Here is a 21,830-nt window from a genome sequence, read left to right as displayed (position 1 = left end):
GTTTTATGCATCTAAGGAACATTTTCTTAACAACTCATCTCCAGGTTTTATTTTTAGAGCAGTGCCACAATATTTTAGTATAATTTATTAAAAATTTAATATGCTGTTAGCTCTCAAGTTGTAAATGAAGCATGTAGGAGGAGAGGGATTACTACTATACAGCTTCTGCAACAGGGAATAATTATAGTCCTAGAATAAGAAGGGGGTGGAAAAATACTGTGTAATAAGTTGTGTACAGTTTTTCCTTTCAGTCACAGACTGATTCAGTTTTAGGAACTGCAAATCTCTCAGCTCCTGCTGGGTATTGGTTAGCTACCAAGTGACTGGCCTACAGAGAAGAAATGGATACAGTCAGAGGACTCATCTGAGGTTCCTCAGGGCCGTAGCTCTGACAGTTGACAGCTCAGTGTTCCTTGTGCACCTCATCCTGATCCTTTGAAGCTGATGGGGATCTATCAGGCTTCAGTTCCCTTGAGTGCTAAGGAATCCCTCAAGGACAAAGAATTCTTGTATGTATATACCCTTGATCATCCCATTTTACAGCTTCCATTCCTTTTGCAAAGATAAATTTCACTTTATGTCTAAACCAGTTCAATTTGGATTCTCTATGCACTAAAAATTCTCATTTGTTTTTGTTTGACACTCCTTTTTAAAATAATTTCATTAGGTATAAGATGAATAGTGTCATGTGTTTTTACAAGTCCCATGAGGATTTTAAAAATTTCTTATAACTAGAGTTATAACATCAAAAATAATTTTGTTCCAATGAGAAAGAAACTCCAATTTTTTTCATTTGTCCTTTATAATTACTTATGAATTACAGTGCCTCAAAGGAGCCAAGCTTGCTGGCTTTTGACCAGAAACAAGTCATAATTTCTCTTCAAAGTGTAGATCTCTGAAGTGACTGAACTTTAGTCTTCTTCAGGAAATATCTTTTAACCTGTAAATATCTATTGCTGGATAGTTAAACAAACTGCCTTAAAATGGTTAGCCTCGTTATGTAAAACATAAGCAGACAAGTGATTTTCCTGAAACATGGTTTCCATATGTGGTTTGTGTGAACCCTGGGATAATGTTTTCTTAGCAGCTGAAATTTCCTCTGGAACCGTATTAAGCAACTATGGAAGAAAAAGCTTTTACAGAAGAAAAATTATTTTTAAAGTTTAGCAGAATTGATGGACATTCTGCCAAACAAGCCCCCTGTGTGGAGCAAAGGTGTCTATTTAACTTCAGGCTGTTACTTTATTCTGTATAACGCAGCAGGGAGATTAGGCAGAGGGACACTACTTCTCTCTTTGACTATGACCTAGAGTGACAGACTGGCAGACACAATCAAGGCTGCCAGCCTGGGAAACTCTCCTCATATCTATTTGCTCATCATACAGGAAGGTGAAAATCTTACACTTCCTAGTCAGTAATAGGTTACTCTGTTATTACAGCTTCATTACCATATTTAACCTAATTATTTAATATTTGTACTGTGATTGAAAACATAACTGCAGATGTTATTTGTTGGTGTATGACATGGATTCAGCCATTCATGCAGCAACTTGAAGGAAATATTGGGCAAAAGAAGAAACAGGAAGGGAAAGCCATAAAAACACAACAGTGGTTGGTTTTGCATTAAGAAAGTAAAATCTTACTGAATCCATCGTTTCAATGTTGGTGATATTTCACCAGCAGCAATGCTTTCTTTAATTGGAAGGAAGTCTGCAAAGATTGTAAAGCCTGTTGAATGAAGTGCTGATGGGGAGATCTTGTTTTGGCCTTTCAGTGTTGAAAAGGGACTTATATAAAAGATAAGAACAAAGTTTTTAATCGGGCCAGTTGTGATAGGACAAGGGGTAGTGGTTTTCATCTAAAAGAGGTGGGTTCAGAGGGTGGTAAAACACTGGCACAGGTTCCCCAGAGACATACTGGACACCCCATTCCTGGTAACATTCAAGGACAGGCTGGATAGAGCTTGGAACAACAACCTGATCTATTTGGAGTTGTCCCTGCTCGTTGCAGGGGAGTTGGACTAAACGACTTTTAAAGGTCCTTTCCAACCCGAACCATTCTGTGATTGTTCTATACATCAGAAGCTCTGTGTACTGATGCACTGTACTTTGCACTCTTAAGTCCTAAATTCCTGACACACTCAACATTTCCACTGAAGTAATAAGAAAGAAAAAGTAAGATAGCCTACACTGTCAGAAGACAGATGTAGCAGGTTTGTATTGGATGACGATAATTACATAGCAATAGCAAACCTAAGGGGAAATGAGGAAACCGAAAAAGGTAGGGTTTTCCCGTCTATTGGGTCACACAGAAAAATACCAACCAATAATGATTGTGGCTAATGAGGGGAGAGGAAGGAAGGCTTAAAATTTTTAGGAAGCAGTAGTGCTTTGGGTAAGGCATTGAACTGGAATTTAGATCTGCACTTCCGAGGCTCAGTTTCTCTTGGAGCTGCCACACCGATTCTCTACAAACGTTCCCTTGCCTGCGGGATAAATCCTAACTCATCAGCAGCAAATTTCCTCTGGAGGTCTCTTCCAGCCAGGCTCAAACCTGTAAGAGTTGCCCTGGCGGCACACGAGCCCCGGTGTAAATGAGCTCTAAAACACTGCCAGAATGTCAAACAACCCACTGCTGGCAGCGGAAGGGGCTGTAAGGAGCGAACCTCTGTGGCAGCCACCTGTAATTTCACCGTAACGCCGTACTCCTGCCAACAGCTTCTGCCGCTCATTTAACCTCTCTAGCCCGGCCCCGCCAAACCCCGGGCTTCCCCCCTCGGCGCAATCACGGCTAACCCCCCCCTCCTCCCAGCCCCGGAAAGACCCTGCCCCTCATCCCTGTGCCAGCCGCTGCCGCAGCCGCCGCTCCCCATTTACATTCGCCGCCCGCGCCTCGCCCGCCGCCGCCGCTCCGCGCCCCCGCGGCGGGGCCGCCGCCTCCCCCGCCCTGCCGCAGCCAGGGACCCTGCCCGGGGAGGCCGGGCCGGCCGAGCCCCGCCCGCCGCCGGGCCAGCAGCAGCGGCAGCAGCAGCTCCAGCTCCGCAGCGCAGGGGAGGTGAGCGGGGCTCCGCCGTTCGGTTCGGCGGCACCAGCTCCGGGGCGAGGGTGCCAGAGGGACGGGGTGTGAGACGCGTTCGCATCTCGGTTTGTTTTCTTGTTCTTGTTTCGTGAGAGATGATGTGAAGTGTCAGCAGCCTGATGGTTCTTGCGCCCGTAGTTTAAAGAGCAGTGCGTTGTAACTGTGCTTCTGCAGCGTAGTGAGCTCGGTTACATGTGAATAAGCAGTTTCAGGGTGGGCACGTAGTGAAAATAGCGTGTGGTTTATACCCACTCTTTTCGAATGGGTGGGAGCTGCGAGGGAAGGTGACATTAGTAGCTACCGTTGCATGAAAAGCATCGCATCTCGTGTAGAAGGCAGGATTTTATTTATTTTTTTTTTGTTTGTTTGTTTTTCAAGCAGGAACTATCAGGTGCTTGTCATGACCAGTTTGCAGAGATGCGTATTGGTGATACACAGCTAAAGGCACGACACTGCTCCATATCATAATGAACTGGGAGCCTGTGGCTTGTGTGTTGTATTTAAAGTAGAACAGTGCATGAAAGACGGCATCCTTTTTTAAAGATGTCTTGAAGTGTAACCACAGAAAAAGCCTGTTGTAGTAGTGATAGGCAGTTTACTAGAGACAGCCGTCATATATTTCTCTCATATAGTAGGAGGGGCCAGCTGACTGGTTCAGCAAAATATTTTAAAGCATAGATTGCACAAATGGTTGTAACAGAGATTTAAAAAAAACTATGGGTAAGTAATTAAGGATTGAACAGACTTATACAGGAAAAATTGGGAAGAAAATTGAACTCTGCAATGACTCAATGGCCATGCTTGTGCAACAGAACTACAAAATATATACTGTATCAGAGAAAATTCACCTCTCTCAACTGCAGAAAGCAGTGAGGCACTCAAGGTCTATGGAGAAAGTCCTTTATATGAAGAGGCTGCTGTGGAAAAAGCCACTAATTATAGCAAGTAGGATCAGTTCCTCTTTATCCTATTGACAATTTAATGTTTAAAAATGACCCTTTGACTGCCTGAGAAGGTAAATCAGCAGTGAGAATGTGCTTTTGATGAATGAGGGTGTCATTTTATACTTGGCCTTTATTATTGGGGGGGGGTGTGTGGAGAGAGGGGAAAGTGTGCAAATCAGTAGATTAAGGAATGCAATTCAAAAGAAAAAAAAAATAAAGCAATCATTTTCTGCTGCTTTGCAGCACTACCTCTGGAAGGCAGATGTAACTGTTCAAATCTGTGTTAAGTTCTGACTCTGATGTTTGCAGAGTGATTTTAACCAGGTAATTTGTAGGAATAGATAACAGTATAGTAGCAGTGACACTATCTGTATCTGAAGATATTCTAGAGATTTAAAAACTTAACTAGACCTAGAAGTACACATGCAAGCAGCTGGCCATTGCTGACTATGCTGTTGTCCCAGAGTGACCTACTCCCCTCTAGTTTATGTCAGACTTACTGTACGTCATAATCATAAAGTAATAACTTCATGCAGATGCAGTGAGATTATTATGCTAAATTTCTTACCAGCTATTCTGATTGTGGTGGACCATGTTAATCAACTGTGTGAACACCAGTTACTCCTTTAAAAAAACGAATGTTACTTCTGAGGAATTGAAAACTGCAGAAACGTCTTTAATCCTGTTAGAACTGATGGACTTCGTTCTATCCTTGCAAACTGATGTTCCTTAGACTAATGCCAGGTATGAAATAGTTTGAACTTTTGTCTTTCCGCTGGGGAGATTAAAGAAAGAGGGAAGCCAATTACAAGTGTTATAATGGTAGAGATGCAATTATGTGATTGCACCCTGGATCTGCAGTTGTAACAGCCTAATGCAGAATAAAACTAAACTCAAGGTTATTATTGACAAAATCTTTTATTTCTGCTAATAAAATGGATATGTCAATATACTGCTGACATATCTGCAGTATTGTGCATACATTAAAGATATTTTATGTGTTGTCACTGCCTTTAAAAGTTTGAAAACACTGGGCAGTCTTTCCTCTCCTGGCAACAGGAGGCAATATTCCTAAGTGCTTGTGCCGTAGCATCTGCTCTGGTGCTGCCTTCCACTGGAGGTCTTGCCATGGCTGAGTGTTGCCTTAGCAGATAAGCTGAATCAGCACAGATTGCATTTCTTCACAGCCTGCAGCTCCCCAAAGCAAGAGCTCAGCTAAGCCAAATCTCTCAGTGACCATGCAACAGACCTCAGTTGCATCAACAGAAACTAACCAACTCTTGCCCCAGTCTATTGGATTATAGGCAGACCAGAAGTTTTGGCCATGCTGTAAATTGGATTAATCAATTGCCAGGTAAATAGAGGCAACTAATGTAATAAATTATAGTCTATGTGTTTGCAAATAATTTATTCTTGTCAGAGTTAGTGGATCTGAGTGGTAAACTTTCCCAGACTTTTTCCATTACATCATTGCTTGTGCAAAATACGAACTGGTATGCCTGGCTGTACTTACTAAACAACTAAATTAATAAGCAACATATGATTTTTTATGAATAGATACTAAATTTTTGCATCCAAAACTCAGCTGTGTTGTGGAACACAACTAAAGACAATATGGTGTCTACAATAGATCTCCTTTGAGTGATAGGGAGACTATGATACTGAATATATTTAAGGCTTAAAATCAGTAGTAATTAAAATGAACCAAAAATACTGTTCTTCCCTGAATTATTTCAAAGAAACCACTAGACACTGTTACTGTGGGGTAACTATGAGTGACTCACCTGGAGACATGTGCTGACCACAGTAAATATACAAACTAGGAAGAATGAAAATCTCTGTTAAATTTTTAACTTAACATCCACAAAGAGAAAGCTTCATAATTAACTCTTTTGTCTGACTGAAGACTGAGTTATTCTTCAAAAAAACAGGACTTAGCCTATGTTGCAACTTTGGATCTGCTTTGTAGTCTGTTATAAATAAATCTTTTCAGACTTTGAGTTTGAGATACTAGGACTCAGAATGGTGAGGTTAGAGGTGTTATCGATAGATGATTAGTAACAGGAGTGTGGTAACTGTTGACATAAGGAGTGATGTGTGTAGGAAAGAATGCTATGTCTTGCTCCTGGCTGATGGAGTAAATGAATTATGCAGAACACTTAGCTACCTCTTTGGACAAGAACATGATACATCTCTGCTTGGTACTGAGTAAACCTTGCCTTGATGATGATATATGTAATCCATAGGTAAAACACTCATTGTGACCTTTGGTTTGCTGATATCATTCCCTGAAAGAAGTGTATGAGTTGGCATGCTTGCCAGTTTTCCTTTAAAAAGCTCTCTGGAGCCGGGTAAGGGTCCAACTTGTTCTTTATTATGGCAATGAATTGTCTATGCTTTCTCTTAATTCTTCTGCATTAGAAAAACAGGTTTTATCCAGTGTGCTGGGAGGCTGAGGAATAGATTTGCTAAAAATTACCTTGGCAGTCACCATTTGGGAGCATGATATAAAGAGCAAGACATAAATGTAATTTTACAAGTGGGTAATGCATGAAATGCTGGAAGTAGGAGTACAGATCTTGCTGCAGGCAGCAGTGACCACTGGAGCTTTTCTCCTAAGAAAAGCATAAAAGGAGCTGCATGATTCTTACACTAAGAAGCATCTCTAATATCTTGGTACATTTTCAAAGTAATTTCATCATCAGTCCATTCCACCTGTGAAGTGTGGAGACCTCAACTGAAATTCCTGTACCACCGTTCAGGATCAACTTCTTAATTTGGCCAGGTCAGTAGCATACTATGGTGAACCTGTTTTAAAAAAGAGTTAAGTAAATTTGGGAACAGAGCTCTGTTTACAGGGTCATAGAATTGCTGAGGTTGCAGGGAACTCTGGAGGTTGTGTAGCCAACCCTTTGCTCAAAGCATCTAGAGCAGGTTGCACAGGACTGTGTGCAGGCTGAGTTTTGAATGTCTCCAGCCTCTGGGTTTGGAGATTCCACTGCCTCTCTGTGTCACCTGTTTCTGTGTTGGACTGACTTCACAGTAAGGGTTTTCTTCTGTTTAAATGTGGTTGCTCGCATTTTCGGTTGTGCCTGTTTCATCCTGTTCTTTCAGTGAGTCCCTGAGAAGAGCTTGGCTTCATCTTCTTTGCTGTCCCTTCTTTGTCACATGGGCATGCTCCTTGTCTCGGGTCAGCTTGTCCACTGAGAGTCCCAGGTCCTGCTCTGCAAATCCATTTTGCTAGCCAGCTGCCCTCCAACCTCTGCTGGCACACAAGGAGAGAGAGGGCTAAACAGAAAGGTGGGAAGAAGAGAAAATGACAAAGGAAAAAGAGTAGGAGATGTGGTGGGAGGTGGGTGGGAGTGTGCAGAGGAATGCAGGCATCTGGAGACATTATGCTGGTTTACCTCAGCCCCATTATAGCGCTATTGAGGGAAGACCACATGTCAATCCACAAGTGCTTTTATGCCTGGTAATTTAAGCAGGATTTAATGCATCCTGTTGTTATAAACAATGACATTAGTATGACTCAACAAGGATGTGTGAGTTTTTTTCTCTGAGGTTGGTACACAGGCTTCCAGGGCAGCCAGGAATTTTCAGTGGTCTTTGCAATGCCATAAACTGTGATGTAATAAGAGGTTTGGCTGGGCAGCTCACTGCCTTAGTAAGCTGTCTGTTAAGGCAGACTTTTCCAGAAATGGCCTTTCAGTAAAACATCATGATGCCTAAAGGAACAACAATAGTTTTGTGACAAGCCACTAGTATGATAAGTTAGTTGTGGATGACATGGGTGAGAGAAGCCTTCCGTGGTCACTTATAGGATCACTAGCATTCCTATTTTAATCCAGTGGTAGTCCTCTAGAGTAGATAATACAGGACTACATTTAGGAGTCCTTTATGGTGGTTGTAAAAATGGAGGTTCTGCAATAAGGTTGATTCTGGTGTTTCATAACACATGTACACTGGAACATAGAATTCCTTGGTGTTTGGAAATCACACAGGCATACTGGGAGTCTTTCCTAGCTCAGAAGTAGTTGCAGCTTTTCCTTATTATTATTCCACATTCACTGTGAACAGGTCACTCAAAGTCAATGGAGTCAATCTGTCCAACCTTTGTACTTTCGTTTTTTCTTCCAGAAAATTGAAAGTTGCCCAAGAAACATAAAATACAGTTTTCCTTTTCAAAGTCACCAGAGGTATGATCCATGTGAACCATGCTAAGGTGTCAGAACAATGCCATCAAAATTCTCTTTACCTGCATCCAGGCAAATGCCAAGGCCTGTGTCCCAGATGTCCCTTTTCTTAACCTGCTGCCTCTTTCTGCCAAGTCAAGTGGTCCCAGTCCATGTTTCAGTGAGGCTTCTCTTTGGCCCACCATTCAAAGAACAGCAGCTGCTCACTTCTGTCTGAACCCTGCTCTTGCAGGGTGTTTTTTGCTCCTTGGTGTTAAAGGGAAACTGATCACAAAAAGACTTGTTGGCCGCCTCTCCTGACCTACAGGTCCTGGTCCATCCAACAGGTCTGAGATGGCAGGAGGGTTTCATGTGTTCTGACCAGATTTACTTATTTGAAGGTATTTGACATTATGTTTGATTTGTATTCTGAAAGAGTCACACAGTATTATGCCAAAATCCTAGCATTAGCATGGTGCAGCAATTGTAATATATAGTGGAATTTCAATCCAAGCTGCTTCCCCATGTCAGTCTCTGCATGCTCCACTGTCATGAAGAAGGTGGATTTTTTTTTTTTTCTAAGTAGAGAGGTCCAAAACCATGGGTTGAATACAAATATAGCCTGCAAATGTTCAGATAACCTGCACAGTGTGGTATTTTTTCCTAGCAGTTTGCATTGTGGTGCTTAATTTGCAACAGTGTGTGTTGTATTTTTTCCCCATGCTAGGTCATGACTGACATTTTATCCAGTACTTCTGAAGGACAAATCTTTTACTTCACAGACACCAAGTCCTGAAACTTGTTGGCAGTAAAAGGAGAGCCTGCGTAATGTTATTATTTGGAGATTCAAAATCAAGGATTCTAGGGTAATTGTGTGGGACCTTTCAGATCTGAGATCTGTCTGCATCAAGGCAGAGACAGATGCTTTAAAACATGTCTCAGGATCGCAGTTTTTTCTGGCTCCATCAGGAATTTTAGGTTTGAATAGCAATCAAACCAGATGTAATGTGTGCCATCAGTGTGTGACATGCAGGGATGGGGCAGCTTTGTGTGCCATCCTTCATGGTGAGAATTTACATCAGGATGTAAGGCTACAAGTGGTTCATAAGTGTCACCAGTTATGATTTTTGGGCATTCTGACTGAAGTGAGTTAATTTTCAATTTTCCATAATTAAAAAGGGAGGGAGAGAGCAGGCTACAGAGGATATGTATGCTACAAACCACATATACACAAAGCTACACTAACCTTTGAAATACTCATAAACAATTTCTGTGGAGATCACAGACAGTTTTTAAGCAGCAGGAGCCAAATGGAAAGCAGCAAATACGCATTCCCTTTTCTGTGCTGTGGTGCTGGAGCCAGGAGTGTCTGGTGAAATCTCATAATGAAACAGTTGTTTGAGCAGTTGAATACAGCTCAGCAAAGCAGCTCTTGAACTAACACGGGCTGCCTGTCTGCCAGTAAACAGATAATTACACTCGGTTGTTTAATTGAACTTTCATGAAAACTGCAATATGGTTTTTGTAAAATCCACCATGAGAATGTGTTCTGCTTGTGGATCCTGCATATAGGGATCAAGATATTGGGGTGGGGTGTCAGCTATAGAGGTAATGCTCTATATGCTGAACAACCTGCAGTGGGGAGTCAAGCATATATGTGACTCCCTGATAGCTTTCATAGAGGAAAACTATACTGTATAAGCAGAGAACCTGCTGCTTGGTTTTCACGGGTCCTTTTGTTTCAAATGACCAAATTTAGATACTTGGAAGGCACTGCAGCTCTGGATATGTTTGAGGAATGTCACTGAGATTCCTTGAGTAGTTTAAAAAAAAATAAAAAAAATCTGTGACTGAATTTTTCTTATGTCCCACTAATTAATTTTGTTCCTGAAAACCATTGATCAGTGTCCAGGGACACTTTTTGGGAAGGTTTTTTCTTTATTATTACCTTGGTTGCTGAATATAAATCTTGGCCACTCTGTCAACCTCCAGTTTCTCAGATCAGAAGCATTCTTATTCTGAAACTAGTATTTAAATTGAATTTAGTCTCTTTCCACAAGACTCAACCTTTAACAGATAAATTAACAAAGAAAATGACAATTCAGAGATGCAAGCTGTGCCATGTTTTTTTTGTTAAGTGTTTGAATTTCATAAAATTAGGAGCATGTTGTGAAATCTGTAGGATATACACATATGGAAGGTGACAGTCTGGAAAGTCTGATTCTGCAAAGAAATCCTAAAGAGTCTTTTACTTATACTCCCAAAAATCAATAACCTACAGAAACAATGTGGTCTGTAATCCATTACACTGAAAGCTCTGGAGAGCAATAGGAGCCACATGGCACAGTGCCACATGTATTTAAATTGAATGCCTTATAAAATGAGATGAATAAACATCTTGGAATAACACTCCCACTTCTGTAAATTTGCAGGTTGCACCAGCTGGCAAATAAAAAATAAGAAAACAAGAACCTGGAAGAGTTTTGAGCACCAGGAAAGTCTGAACCAATGGACTGTATGGATATTGATATGTTTGAAGGCATCTGCTCTTCCCATTACAAGGTAAGGCACGAATGGATTTCTCTGCTAGGTTGTGTCTCCTCATTGCAGTGCTACTCCCTTTTGTGGCACTGCCCAAGATAATAGTGGAGGTGTTCTCCAAAGCTTGTTCAGCCTAGTGGCTGACTGCTACTAACTGTGGCCAGTTATTAATAACATAAATGGATGATATGCAGACCCAAAAAAGCCTGAAGTTTCAAAAGCCAATGATAAATTTGGATCCTCAGGGCCTGTAAAATTTGAAGTTTTATTATATGAAGTATCTGTTCAGATTTCTCTACAGGTTGTCTATTTTTAACATATGCTAATAGAAGACCTTCCTGCTCACCTAAGGCATCTTTTTTATGTGCTTATTAATTACTGTAGATTGAAGTAGACTTGAAACCTGTACGTAGTGTAGCAGCTGATCAGGAGAAAAGGTCTCTAAACTGGATGCCAGAAAATGTCTCTGACTGGAGATGCCAGTTGTGCTATTTTCTTTGTACAGTTTGTGTTTCACTTTCTGGATTATTACATGATTTGTTTACAAAACATGCTTAATTTTCTTTTTTTTTTTCCCCCCCTACCAGTAAAAAGAATTACTTCTTGGTCTAAGCTGAAGGTGGTGTTGAGCCTGATAGATTTGCTGGACATCTTTTGTCTGATGACCAGATATACTTTCACTTACTCTGAATGTTTACTGAGTAGTTTTTAGGGAAAAAACACAGTACAAAACACAGATTTTCAAAAAGCGACTTGAAACTGGTAGAAACACTTGAGAAATACATGAACTGAACTTGTTTTAAAGTAAAATTTCTCATTTTTGAGATGATGTAGCTCTGCATGTTTGGGGAGCGGGTATGTGGGACTTCTTCATATTTTAACAATTCGGATCAACCCAAGTTTGCTACAAAGCAAATACAAAACCATACCATTTCTGTTTTACTCAGGGGCTCAAACCAGGCAGCTGAGCAGTTGGAAAAAGAGGCAGCTGCAACTGGGCTTAGCTGATCTCTGCTTTAACCCACAGCGGCTGAAGAGAGGACATTCAGCTCTAGTCAGTGCAACAACTAATTTCTCCATTTTCACCAGCCAGTGTTAAATGATAAGGGAACAATCCTGTGCAGTGCACTACCATTGCTTCTATCCTATATGGATATGCCCACCAGTGTTATCAGTCTGCCATTTCCACAAGTGTGAGATAACCAATCTCCTTTTGTGGAAGAACTAAATTGGAGAGGTGGGGAATGTAACAGACTGTGGCACTGCCTCCTGTAGATATTGGGGGGGCTCCCTTACATGCTGAAATAACAGGAATGACATGTATAAAGTATTCAGAAAATGCAAAGATAAGTAATAGCAAATACAACTTAAAAGGAAAAACACATTCAAGCTCTCAAGTACTTGGGACATTCCAGTAATTTTCCACAACTCTTGTGAGGAAGGAATGTACAGAGATCATAAAAAATCTGTAGGATCTAGTCTAGATAGCAGACACTTCTCTAGAGTGTTTTATTTCCTCTACCAGATGAGTGTGTAACCCCTGGTGTCCACACTTAAGTGCCCCAGTGGAATCTGTATTGCCACCAGTTGTTGCCAGCTCCCACAAATATAAATTCCTGTCTGTGCTTTCTTGTTTGAACACCTTTACACAAGGTGTACGCAGGGGGGGCGGGGAATGACAGCTTTGGTTCTGCATATGTGAAGGGACAATGCCACTTCCTGTGCCACCTTGGCTGCTTTAGTCTTGTCCTTTTCTGGATCAGAGCTTCTGGGTTTGTGCTTCTTGGCACAGCAGGGAGCCCAGCCTTGGACAGGGCCTCTGGCTGTTGCGTGGCAAGTAATCCTTCCAAATAGGATTTGCATTCTTGCAGCAGCCGTTCTGGGGATAGAGAGTGAATACATGGAGGCAAATTGTGCTTACTCAGACATAGCTCAAGCCCAGCCATTCAGAACACCAGTCGATGACAGAGTTGCACGCAAATTGAGTATCTGAAAAGAACTTGTACTAGTGGCTAAGAAAAATGTACAGGGTCAGAGTATTCTGCAGTGTCCTAGTTAACTGGATTTATTGGTGCTGCTTCACAGCAGAAATGTTGTTAGAGCCCCAGAGTTGCTTTGTTACTTTTCATTTGCCAAAGGCTGTCGTCCCTGCAGTGTTGCTGTGTGGAAATGTGAGCTTGCAACTCAGCTACCTCTGTGAACGGTCTTGGTCTTCACCTAAAACTTCACTGCTCTTTCAGTGCTGTGCACTACTTGCTTTTAAAGCATCTGAGATGATCTACTATAGTGACTTCCAGATTGGTGTTATTATATGTAGTATAGTTTATATAGTATATGTTGCATGGTGATTCTTGATGATAGCCTGCAGCTGCTGGATAGAATAAATAACTGGAGGTAATAGTGGCTTAAATCAAAGCCAGAGTTTGAATTCCTGAGCTTTTAAATTGTGGTTTATTTGTGGGCATTATTCTTGTTGGCTGTTTGGCTGTGTTTATCTGGTTTTGGCTGAGAAATTATTGAAACACCAAACAAAGCTTAGGAACTGAAGGAGAAAACGACCTTCTGGTTTATGCCCAGCACGGATATTCCGATATTACAAGAAGCTATATGAGTTTCAGTTAATATTCATTTCATGAAAATGAAAGCCTGAAAACCTCTGAAAAATCCTAGATTAGAAAAGTTAAAAACTGAATAAACATTTTCTTCAACTCATCCAAATATTTTGTAGCTCGTTTTGTTGTGGGTTTTTTGTTTGTTTGTTTCCTCTGTAGAACATAAGGATGTGTTTTTCCTCCATACCGAAGAACTGGTGATTTTTAATTGAAACGTTTATTTTTAAGCTAAGGATAGCTGAATCAAAATGAGTTCACTTTGCTAGGAGTTTGCAGTCTAGTGAGACTTCCTTATATTTAAATTTTAAAAAAAATATTTTGCTAATGACTTAGTCCTGTCTTTTTCCTTTCTGGTGCACTGAATATTATGTTCCTTTTATTGATCACTTTTCTAATAGTGCTAAGGCACCCCAGGCCTTGATGAGGCCTCAGTTGTTTTTCATATTGTGTTGGGGCCCACATAAACTGCAAATACATCTTTCTGCAAAAGGGTATATGATCAAAGAGGTGAGAAAGATTAGATGGGTGTGACCCAGGAGCATAGGGACAGTGAGACATTTTTGATCAGCATGGTAAGCAGTGCCTTCAGGAACCTGCAGGCAGCCATTTACATATACAGCTCTGTAGCCTTGAGGTGATGGTGTTTTAAGGTGGTGGAGAACCAAGGCATTTCATCCATTCAAGTGGGGAAGGATCCAAAGAATTGCACATCGTGTCACTATAGTACTCCCTCTATGCTGATTTCATTTGAATAAGAGCAGGTTGATTAAAATCAGCTTGGAAATGGGAGCCGGTTTTTGGCAGTGGGGGGAAGCCTTTTCCTTTTGGAAGTGAATGTGACATATAGCTTGCCTGTCCTACTGTGTAATTTGTCCTGACATTTGCTGGCACAGTAAGTTCTTACTAACTGCAGTGACATTTGCCCCGTGTGACATAATTCGGAACACTTTTCATAATACTTCCACTTGAACTGAAAGCAGCCAAACTGTCTTTTCTAATTTCAGCCCTCTTGATCCCTTTTCCCCAGTGATAAGTTCTGCCTTGCAGTGTTTCCCAGTGCTGCCTGAAGTAAAAAGATGAGATAGCAGCTAGCAACGCCAGGTTTTTCCCTTGTTGGTACTCAAGAGCATGCTAGAAGTCACTGATCCTTTGTGAGCTACATCCTGAAGGAGTTAGCTTCATAAGTCAGCCCTTACAAAGCAGACATTAAGATGCAGAAATAAAAACAGAGCTTCCTAATAATCAGGTCTTTTTGTTCTTGCTTCTACTACAACTAACACTGGTCACTAGTCACAGAATATTGTATTCAAAATCTGTCAAAAGCAAAATTATATGAACAAAGATCACAGTCTAAACTCACAAAAAGCCTTTTTTTGGTTTTGATGGGGAATTGTTCCAACTTTGTTTTTAATTTGTTTCCAAATGGAAAGAATTTAGCACTCTTTAGTAAAGAATATCTAAACACTTGTTGCCTATTCATTTATTCAGGAAACATGTGAGATGCAGCAGCTACTTCTTTGATGATTAGGTGGAAAATAAAGTTGTTTTGATAGCGTTTTGTTCATGTTGATGACACTGAATGTACACAATTCACTCCACTTGATGATCTGGCCCTGACAAGTTTGATTACTATTTCTAAGAGTAAATGACAGTGTATCTTTCAGGGCAGTAGATAGTGGAAAGAAAAGTCTCTTGGGTACAGTTAAATGTTGTTAAGTGTGGTGGGTAATTCACCAGTAAGTGGAGTAAGTTTGGCATTATGGTCCTTGTTCAGTATCTGGTATGGAAAAATAAACCGGTGTACTGTGTAAAATCAGACTGTGAAATCTGATAAAAAGATAAACTATCTATGAGACTAATCTGGCTATGCAGGATGTCATAGTCCTCTGGTTTCTCACCAAGCATAGAAATGAAAGCTGGGAGACTTTTAGGTATTTAATTACTGAGCCTCTGGTTCCTTGCAATCCATAATGAGCCATAGTTTTGAGGACAACCTTGTATCAGCTCTGTGGGGTGGGGAAATGTCCTTATCCCACCGCCCCTCCCATACAGATGGCCACTGAGATTAGCCCAGGATCATGCAAAGCAAAGAACTAAATTCCTCTTCTAAAACTAAGCACCAGACCTGGCTATGCTCCTACATCCGTGGGCTGATCTTTCTGCAGAATGACTGGGCCGTACCACACCTGTCCTCAGGTTCAGGAGGTAAATTTCAGCTGTGCATTTCTAGGTCAGATTTAAAGTGAGTAAAAAGGTCACACTTCAACTCTTTGCTCTTCAGGAAGAGAACTGAAAATAGTAAATGGAGTACAGAGAGCTACAGAAATTCAAGAAAGACTCAGTTTTCAAGAAGCAGGCCACACTGAACTTTTAAATTCTAATCTGCCTGCAAAGGTGAAATTGCAGCTGAGATAGCATCACTTTGTGCTAAAGAGGTCCCTATAAATGAAGATCCTCATACAAGAAATTAAATCAGTATAGAAAATCTATACAAGATGACTTGTATATTTGTTTTTGTATCTGTGCTATTAACTGCATGTTAGACTACTAGAAGTGAATCTTTAAAACATCTATTTGTGATTTGACCTTTTCTTTTTTTTTGTTTTTCTCTTGTTTTTTATTCCTCCCTACATGCATGTGGTGATTGCTTAGATTTAGTTAGATCTTAAACTGCTTAAAAGCAAGCCTTTGCAAAAGCAAATTCAAAGTAACATTCTTTTTAAAAACCTGTCTTTTGGCATTTAGTGTGCCAACAGCAGTGCTAAGAAGTCAAGGAAATGCCTGCAAGTAGGAAGGCAGAAGCACATCAAGTGAAGTTTCACAAGTGCAAGCCAGCATCCTGTTTTGCAGCTAGCTGGGGATGTTTATTGCTGTGAAAAGCTTGCTGACTGCCGAGTTGTTGAATCAAAGAGCTTAAAAAGCCAGGAAAGATTGTGACTTCCAAATGTTTTGTAAAATCCTGTTTCCAAGCATTTCAGTGTGGGATTCAAAGTTAAACTGTTGGCTTCTTTCTAAATGTGTACAGGCTTGGGAAACTGATATATATGATAGACTATGTCAGAAGGAGGCAGAGTGGTGGTGTTTTGCTAGAAAATGAGATAAATGATTATCTGAACATAGTCTTACCTGCAGGTTCTTTTTGCATGGCTTTAGCTAATTTCCTAATTATTCACCTTAAATCTTTCCTTTGGTTCAAAGGAGTAATAGCTTGACTTTGGGAATGAATTGAGGTGGTGGATTTACATGTGCAGTTGCTGAAGCTCCAGATTGTTAAAAACTCAGACTGCTGGTATTATACAACTTTGGTCTCATTTGAACAGCATGATCAGCAGAAAGCATTGTCTAGGCATCCTAGTGAACTACCAAATACGTATTTAATTCCCAAAATCCTCTATTGTGGTTGCCTTTTGTATGCGTCAATGTCATAACTCATGTTCTCTCTTACAGCTATTCAAAGAAAAGGTTTGTGCTTTTTTTAAAGTTATGGTCTTTGTCCTAATCCTTTTTTTGGAATATGATGAAGAATTGCACTCTTTGCTCATTTAGCTGCATCCACTGCCAACTTTCCTTGCTCAGCTTAGTCAGATTTTGGAGGTAGGATATGTTGTCTATAAACCTCAGGTAGTTCAGCTGCTCTGCCTTTTATGCTGAATCTTTTTTAATTTTCCACATCATTGTCCAGAAGAGACTTTCAAAGGTAAGAATGACTTCAGAGAGTCACCTTGTTCTCTTCTTTCTAATTTGGTCTTATTAGCTGCTTATGCCTTACCTTATGGTAAAGGCAACTCCAAAAATGGTGCATGTGAAATCTTATTCTCAGAGCTTTTCTTTAAATTGAAAGATGTTCTACCTATCACAATAAAGATGCTAATTTGCAGTTTTTTCTTTCTCTTTTGAAATGGCATCTTCATGCCCTTGAGTATAATCTCTCTTAACATGATGTCTTAGGCAGACAATGTTTATTTTATTTCCTGATTCTGTCACACAACCTAATAGCATTCAGAAGGGAAGCTGTCAGGTACCAATTGGCAGGAACCACCACACTTTCACTTTGTACTTTCTTTGGCAATTTAATAATACTGTATTTTTCAGTTTTTTGTTTCCCAGTAGTAGTTTGCATCTTTCTTCATCATTCATTAAGGCAAGACATCATTTATGTCTTGCCTTGAGTTTCCCCTTTTGGAGGATGTGATGTCTTTCTTCCTTCCCCTTAGACTGTTGAAATTATTTCATCTTCCTGCACCTTTCCAGGTTAATTTTAGTTGTCTGCTTACTGGTGATCAATCTGTTTTTATCCAGCTTTACACTAAGTGGAATCTTCTTTGTGTTTCCCTCCTGGGACTGTCTCATCCCTTGAACTTTTGCTCTGTGGAAAAGTAGAAATATTGTGCTTCTCAATCACAAAAATATCAAACACGTTTTCATGATAGTAGGCAGCTTTTTTGTGTCTTACCTAAATGCATATCAAATAGATTTACATGGTGTCTCAATCTAATGCTAGCATTGCTGTAGTCCTGTGCTAAACTTACTAGGCATTGCTAACATCGTGTCTGTCTCTTGCAACATCAATGGTATGTTTGTGTGTGTATATATACATCTATCTATCTATCTATCTATCTATCTATCTATCTATCTATCTATCTATCTACTTATCAAACCTGTGCTTTGTGCTCTTCACACATTTGTATAAAACTTCCCAGTGACTGTCAGAGGATATCTGCTGAGTTTCCTGTCTTGTTCCATCCAGAATCTTGTCTAATTTAATGTTGCTGCTCTCATGATTCAAGTTGCAGAACACCTGACTTGGAAGAGTGAAAGAAATCTGGAACTTGTTAAAAAGAATTTTGGCAAGAAATGGAGGTGGTAATTTTCAACAAATTTCAACAGCCAGAAATAGGTTGAGAAAACTTAATGCCTGGTTTCTCTCTAATGTAACTGGTACCATGTATTTAAAAGTAAGCTCAGAAATAAAAGACCAAAATTCATGCGCTGTACACATTGCAGATCAGAGCAAAGCAGTCCTAATGAAATAGCAGTCCTTTCTCTCTTCACATAAGCAGCTGCTGGGACAGAAGTGCTGTGATTTTCTCCTGCACAGGTAGAAAAGGCACAGAAAAGTGATGTCATGTAACCTGTAAAGGAAATAAGCCTTAAAAATTTCCCTAGAGTGTTGGCTTTCAAGTATGAAGACTGTCTAGACTGATCAGTAGATCAGTTCAGGCATAGAAGAAGCCATTCTGCAGATCTTTCCCTGCAAAATTGCAGAAAATTTCTAACTACCTCAGATATCAGAGGCACCATCTCATCTAAGGTGTGCATCTGTTTCAGTGGAGCAAAAAGGGAATAATTGGCTACTTTCCCAAATGTGTGCTTAGTTTTTAAGAACCATAGGATATAGAGTACCAGCAGGACTCCCTAAGAATTAGGTTTGGATAGATGGATGCCAGCAGTGACTTCTTCTTAAAAGGAAAGGTGTTTTTAGATATCAGCAACTAATAGTAAAAAACTTGTCTAGCACTCAGTCTGATAGCACAGTTGTTTAATTTGGTGCTGAGGTGGGAGCTTGGGAGGGAGAATCAGGGAAGGCGTTGAGGGGGCGGGAAGATAATTTTCACACTCTGTGCAAGTAACATAAGCTCTGTGTTTAATCTAATATCCTGAAATCTGACATGGATAGCTATCCTCAGGGGATATTCACAGGCTAATTGTAAGTTCTTATTTGATGAGAGGAGAACTCACTGAAATATTGCAGGAATGGTAGCTGTGAAAATTTTTCCATGCATTTTTTTTCAGTGCTTCTTATCTCCAGTTGAACCCTATGTCCTACTGAATTGCCTTCATTTTCCCTCTCTGATATAGACTACATTAGTGGGTTATGACACATACTCAGACCTGTTGCAACAATGACATCATTCACTATTTTTCTTCAGGCTTCCAGTAATATTGTTCAGTGACTGTGACACACAACCTTGCAGTGATGCAGTGACCTAGCCTCAGGCTTTCCCAGTGTTTTGTGTGCAGTAATTAAACTTTACAATACCATTCTGAGGCAGCATCTGACCTGTGTTAGGCAGTGCTCTCTGAGTAGTTATATTGTAATTATTGTAGCTGTTTATGAGTGGAAGTATGCTGTTGGGTAAAATCATGGAAGCTAGCCCTGTCACATACCATATATCCTCCTCCCAAGGTCTTAACACTATGATAACAGGAATGACAAAAATAGAAACTATGAGTCTCAACTCCTGGGAGAGTGATTTCATCATTAGGCAGTGTCTGTTCCCTTAGGACCTTCTGTGTATTTGCTTTAACCCACCTTCTTTCTACCTCTGTTGCAAAGAAGTCTGACTCTGAATAAAATTTTACGTGAGGTTAGTTGCAATAATACATCTCTTCCATAGGGGGTTTGCATTGTCCTTCTTTTTAAGTTAGCTACACAAGGAATTGTACTGAACTCCTTGCTGTGTAGTCAATACTGCATGAAAACTTACAACATTCAAGCACTTTTTTGGAATAGAATGCCCTTACTGATGTTGCAAGGCAATTTAGTTCTGTTAGTTTTGTTTGTTAAAATCAAGCGAAACACAGCACCATTTTTTATTTCCGTCATCCCCGTGTCACAGCTCTCAATTTTTTGTGTAGATGTTAAAAGCTAAGGTTCTTATTCTTTAGAGAGCCTGCACAACATCACTTGTTTGGATTATCACGGGATGTGTAATCAGATTTTTTTATGCCATATAATAATTTTTGCATTCTAAATGCAACAAAACTTGCAAAACATGATTTTGCAAGTCATGATATTTTTTCAAACTTTTTCAAAGGTCTGTTAAAGCTGATTTCTAATCACTGGAGCTTACAAGCTGTAAGATGTAGATGGGTATACATCTAACTAGGTAAAGATCAGAAGTAATCCACCTCTTTGCATTTTGGCACTGCAGATCCTTTCTAAATACAGTAAATAGCTGCAGAGGTGGGTTTTGTTTAGGTGTCCCTCCTATCATACACAATGTGATGAGAAAAGGTGCTAATGAAAGCTCAGTTTATCGTTTTGAGAGGGCTTGCCCAATTCATTTTACTAAGGACCAGGCTGATTGCTGTTTTGCTTTAACATCACCATCGTGCAAAATAACATACTGGCTACTCCAGAATAATACACTGCCCACAAATCCTTGTCAGGAGCAGTGAAAGTAGCTGATACCATAGTGCTGCATGGGAAGGGCAGGAGGCGTCACAGAGACCGATTCTGTGCACGTTTGTTCACTGGTTTCTGGGAGCAGTCCCATGGCTGAATTTATTTGCTCTCTCTCCTTCTGTGTTTTAAACTTAAAATAAGTTGTAATTTGGTTTTGGTTTTGTTTGATTTGGAGGTTTTTATTTTGGTTTGGGTTTTTTTCAGCTTGGTATTTGAGGTAGCACCTCAAGGGAATCCATAGGGGTATTTTCTCCCATTTATGCAGCCTTTTCTACTGTGAAAATAATCAAGTCCCTGCTTAGTATGAGGCAATCCTTAGTAATTTATGCTTTCATCTTGGCTGAAGACTACAAACTATATCATAAATATTTTTGGAACAGCACAGGAGATCTCTTACTGAAATTAAAAGTAAACTGTCTGCTGACTTTATGGTTGAAATTGGTTTTGGTGTTTTTGTGTAGCTGTTTTCAATGATTTGGACTGGACTGATCATAGGAGAATGATGAAGATTTAATAGCAAGAAAATAGGGTTAATTAGAAACTGTGGAGTTCTCGAATAATCCTAGAGATCACTGAAGTAGGCATGACATTTGTTGAATGTGATACTGCTTTCTTGTCTCCAAAACAGTTAGACCTCAAAGTGTGGAAAAAGTTGTTATAAAATGTGCTTCTCCAGAAGGTGTCATTCATCAAGATAAAGAATTATTTTTTGTTTGTTTCTGTTTTTGAACTATTTGAATAAACATGAATCAGTTACTCTCTCTCTCCCATTGACTCATGAGTCAATGTGAGAGATTTTGATTCTATGCTGTTAATGATGATAGTTTTAATTGCAATGTTTTTATGCAGTGCTTTTAGCTGGACTTCTCCTCTCAGAGTTTATATTGTTTTTGTTACTTTATGTACAACAGCACTGTTTAGCACATTTGAAAATCATGTTTTGCTCAAACTCAGAATTTCTTCTGTTATTTTGCAGTAAAACAGTGTTATGTTACCATATTTTTATAATCTTCTGAATAACACCATCACTTGATTCCAACATAATTTCTGCTTATTTAAAAGACTGACACGTTGTAGTTTACTTCAGACCAGAAAAAATTAATGACTACTCCAGGAACATCAGGGATGAATGACAAGTATTAGTTAGTCATCTCCACAGCTTTTCTCTTTACTCCTTTTCCTTCATAGGAAGGAAAATATTCCACTACCAATATTTTTATTCTTCTTTATCCAGTGAAGATACAATTCAAAATATATTAATACCTAACTGCAGGGTGCCACAGAAGTCTAATAA

At 39.9% G+C, this 21,830-nt stretch overlaps 1 protein-coding gene across 2 annotated transcripts in view; it reads left to right on the top strand.

Annotated features, from left to right (window-relative positions):
- Positions 1 to 2,993: 2,993 nt before the first annotated feature.
- TMEM108 (transmembrane protein 108) overlaps positions 2,994 to 21,830 on the top strand; it is a 168,197-nt gene continuing 149,360 nt past the window's right edge. The window contains exons 1-2 of one of the 2 annotated variants that reach the window (XM_086849335.1): positions 2,994 to 3,054; positions 10,627 to 10,756. The gene's annotated coding sequence lies outside the window, so the exon portion shown is untranslated. Of the gene's footprint in view, positions 3,144 to 10,626; positions 10,757 to 21,830 lie in introns of both variants that reach the window. The other variant, XM_023919340.2, reaches the window with a different exon arrangement.

The sequence above is a fragment of the Cyanistes caeruleus genome, chromosome 1, assembly GCF_971803275.1.
Source record: "Cyanistes caeruleus chromosome 1, bCyaCae1.hap1.1, whole genome shotgun sequence".
In the NCBI taxonomy this organism is placed as follows: domain Eukaryota; kingdom Metazoa; phylum Chordata; class Aves; order Passeriformes; family Paridae; genus Cyanistes; species Cyanistes caeruleus.
The sequence above is the reverse complement of the archived record's forward strand: the minus strand, read 5'-3'. Positions and strand labels throughout refer to the sequence as shown.